Here is a 4,481-nt window from a genome sequence, read left to right as displayed (position 1 = left end):
CGAGAGTATAAGGTCGGGTCCAATTCCTGTGTGAATAGTGGATTTTCATAAATTGAATTTGCTTTGCTTTAATTGTTCATGTTAGATAGAATATTTTGAAGCTTTCATCTGCAACTTATAATCATATCCAATTGTATGTTATATAACACGTGGAACTATTTATAGGTACCTTATTGTACTTGATGACTTGTGGGACCAATCAACATGGAATACTATCAACCGTGCCTTTCCAGAAAATGGTAATGGAAGTGGAGTAATAGTGACCACACGAGTGGAAGATGTGGCTTTTGGAGCATGTCGCAGTCGCCCTGGGTGCATTTATAGAATGAAGCCCCTCGACGAGCAAGACTCAAAAGGTTATTTTCTTAGAGAGTATATGGATCTGAAGATGATCATCCATCCCAATTTGAAGAAATCTCAGCTGAAATTTTGAAGAAATGTGGGGGACTCCCACTTGCAATCATTACTATAGCTAGCCTATTAGCTAGTCGTCCTGAAAGGTTAAGGGATGAATGGGAGAGCATTAGGAATTCTCTTGGAGCCCAGCTTGCGGAAAATCCCGCATTGGAAGGGGTTAAGAGTATATTAAACCTTAGCTACATCCACCTTCCTTTTCATCTCCGGGCATGTTTGTTGCACCTTGGTATATATCCTGAAGATAGCGAGATCAAGAGGGATGATTTGGTTCGACAATGGTTGGCTGAAGGATTTGTCAGTAATTTGCATGGGCAAGATGTGGAGGTTGTTGCCAAGAGCTATTTTAATGACCTTGTCAATAGAAGCTTGATTCAGCCTGGACGTATGGAGGACGGCGAGTTGTTATCATGTAGAGTACATGATATGATGCTCGATTTGATATTAAGCAAGTGTAATGAGCATAATTTTCTAAGAGTTGAATGCAATTATGAAGACATGGCAAGAGATCATGGCCGGAAATATAAGGTCTGTCGTATATCCATGAACTTCATTAACGGTGGTGCAACAAATGACATAGCATCGGGGAGCATTCCATGTAGCCTATCAAAAGTTCGATCACTTACACTTTTCGGGAAATGCAACTATATGCCCCCTCTTTTGCATTTTAAGTATCTCAGGGTGCTTCTCTTCAATAGTTGGGGCGACAAAGTAATTGATCTCACTGATATTAGCCAATTGTTCCAACTGAGGTATTTAAAAGTTTCATATAAAGGAGAAATCAAACTCCCTACTAAAATGCAAGGGCTTGTGCATTTGGAGACACTTGATTTAGCTTGCTCTCTAGGGCCAGAAATCCCATCAGATATAGTGCACTTGCCCCGCTTATCCCACTTGATGGTTTCACATCGGATCAAGCTGCCTAAAGGGATCAGGAACATGAAGTCATTGCACACTTTGCATGGGTTTCACCTGATGTGCAGCTCATTGGAGGATATTGAGGGACTCGGTGAGTTGACCAATCTAAGGAGCCTGATTCTTGTTCTGTTATCCTGGGACGGCCCTTCTGAACAAGGACGAGCTGTTGGAGGTTCTATTGCGCTGTTGCATGACCTCAGATATCTCAACATCAAGGGATGTTCCTCTTATACGAGCGACATGTTGGGCTCAGTATCAAGACCTTTTCGTCATATCAAGGTCCTTAAACTGAGTGGTTGTAGGATGCCTAGAGTTCCCAAATGGATTTGTGGCCTCCAATGCCTCTACCGGCTAGAGATGGATGTTGACACGTGCACCGTCGACGAGTTTCACGCTCTTGGAGAGCTGCCCTCGCTCGTCCACCTCAGTTTACTGATGTGGAGTATCCCTGAAGACAGTTGTGTCACTTTCTCCGCGGGAACATTTCCGGTTCTGGAGAACTTTGAATGCACATCAAAGTATGATGTTACTGCCTACCTGGCCTTTGGGGCGGGTGCTATGCCCAAACTAAGTCGGCTTAATCTAGGGTTCGGGAAGAGTAACTGGGGCGGCGCTACACCAGTTGGCTTGGAGCACCTGTTAAGCCTCAAGGTTATTTATGTGGTCATCAGACGCTACCCCGAAGGAGTGATGGAGAAAGCAGAAGCAGAGTCTGCCTTCAAGAACTATATGCAGGTGCATCCAAACCGTCCTGATCTTTACATCTTCAATACACCACCATAAAAACAGATGGTCGTACTCGTATGGCGTGACACTATTTCCTTCCTAGTATTTGTTGCCACTCGTGCGATCTCGTATCCAAATTCCGGCCAGATTCCACCAGCAGAGAGGGCGCAAATCGTGGTGGGTCTGCAGAGGGCAGAAGAGAGTCCATGCCCTCCTTGGGCCCTCGTCGAGGCCGACGACGAGGCGGAGATTATTCTTCTCGTGGCGGAGATCGTCGTCGTCGGAGAAGTCCATAGCAGGTTCCGGCGTGCGACGGGGTGGTTGTGGTGATGGTGCTGCTGCTGGGCTCCTTGCAGCTTCTGGACGCGGAGGCTGCGGCCATTCTTCTGCTTCCTCGGCGGACCGGATTGGAGGAGGCGCCCGACATCGCTGCCGGAATAGCGGTCTTCTTGCGGCGGGAGGACGGCGAGGGCATGGCGGTGGAGACCAGGAAATAGGACGGCGGCGGCAGCGGCGGCCGGACGAAGACGACGAGCGCGGTTTGGAAAGGGCCAAGCTCCGCTCGGCGGTCGCCGGGCTCGATGGCTCCAAGCAGGCGCTGCAGCAGGCAAGTTGTTCACCGGTACGTGAGGTGGCAAGTTGTTCAGGCGCTGCAACGTGATTCTTCGTGTGGCCAACATGGAGAAGGCAATCAAACTGAATAGGTCAAGACCCAAGCCGGAGCTGCTCGTCCAGGACCCAGATGCACGTGACGTCTTCACAACATTGTAGAGCACCTTCCAGTGTCTTCTTTTATCGACAAATTGGCCGGATATTTGAGTAGGGCGTTTTGGTAGACAGGCTTATCTGCACCCGGTTAGAAAAAATTCAAAAAAAAATCCAAAAATTTTGTGCGGTAGAAAATTTGATGCGTGAGGCTGGCTTCAGATTTCAAGTCATTTGGACATCTGAGCAGCTCTCAGCAAAAAAAAAATTGGACAAAAAACAGTACATAAACAGTAAACATTTTTACAGACCATTAATTTGTCTTTTTTGCAGAGAGCTTCTCAGATGTCCAAATAATTTGAAAATTGGAGCAGACCTCACGCATCAAATTTTCTACCACACACACAAAAAATTAGAATTTTTTGAATTTTTCTAGCTTTTTTTTAATTTTTATTGTCAGCGCGGGGGCAGATGAGCTCGGATGCAGAAATATATTTGCCCTTCATGTAAGTGGAATACAGTGTCTTGCATTATTATGCAAATTCTAGATTAGTTGTGTTAACAAAAGACAACCTCGCTCGATGTAACTGGTAAGGAAGTAAAAAGTGTAGATTTCGTACTCATGACGTGACAATTCTAGATTAGTTGTGTTAACAAAAGACAACCTCGCTCGATGTAACTGGTAAGGAAGTAAGAAGTGTAGATTTCGTACTCATGACGAGACAATTAAACACCTCTTCTTTCAATGCCAGTTTGCGCGTTCTATATGCTCAATCATCCAAATAGCATCCAATTTGTATCCGCCCACAGTTGTTGCCAATATATATGGTCACTGGCTTGACGGTATACGAAATACTTTTAGTATGCTAATACGGGTGGGAGTGTCAGTCTTATTATGGTCGCTTTGGCTATGTAGAAATGATTGTGTTTTTAATGGTAAAATCTCTTCTCCTATGCAGGTTATTTACCGTTGTACACACTGGTTTCGTATGTGGTCTACGCTATAGCGAACTGAGCATCAATCACTATTCAAGGTGTTGTGTATGCGGTTGAAGTGGATGGCCAGGGAGGTTTTCACCCAACATGGGTGGCAACATAATCTCCGGATCGGTCCACCTCTGTCAACATTGGCATAGCTTCGGACTCATATGGCTTTACTGTTGCCAACTTGTCTTCTTTTTTTTACATTTACTTTGTTAGACTGTTCGTTTAAGATTGTGTACATCTTAGCTATGCCGAGGTCGGGTGTCACTTGTTATGCTTTGTATCCACTTGATACTACATTCTGAATTAATAAAAGTGTCCTTTATCGAAAAAAGATTATTGCGAAAACTAGCCGGCTTGCATGTAAGTGTTTTCAAATTTGTCCTTCAGATATGGCGTACTGCTCTTTGTATGACATTTGCATTTTTAGTTATGATTTCAATATATGTTTTGGCTTTACACCTTTTTAGTTTAATTAACCTAGCTAGGAGCTACTAGTTATGGTAGTGATGTTTTGTGTATTTTTGTTACAAAGTGAATGAATGTGAAACAACCACATTTGTTCGTGGGCGTGATCCTCATATTCATTTTCACATAAGCATGTTATGCTGCATGCACAAGAGTGACAGATTATGAATGCACCTCCCAAAATTAGCCTACGTCGCGGAAAGCAAATATTTTTACAGTTTCTGTGTCTAACCGCCTGAACCCCTAATGTAGTCCACCGCTTATTT

The 4,481-nt window shown here is 44.3% G+C and overlaps 1 pseudogene; it reads left to right on the top strand.

Annotated features, from left to right (window-relative positions):
- LOC123056800 (uncharacterized) overlaps nt 1-2,115 on the top strand; it is a 20,408-nt pseudogene extending 18,293 nt beyond the window's left edge.
- The last annotated feature ends 2,366 nt before the right edge of the window (nt 2,116-4,481 follow it).

Source organism: Triticum aestivum, chromosome 1A, assembly GCF_018294505.1.
Source record: "Triticum aestivum cultivar Chinese Spring chromosome 1A, IWGSC CS RefSeq v2.1, whole genome shotgun sequence".
Lineage (NCBI taxonomy): Eukaryota > Viridiplantae > Streptophyta > Magnoliopsida > Poales > Poaceae > Triticum > Triticum aestivum.
This window is presented reverse-complemented; position numbering and strand designations above follow the sequence as displayed.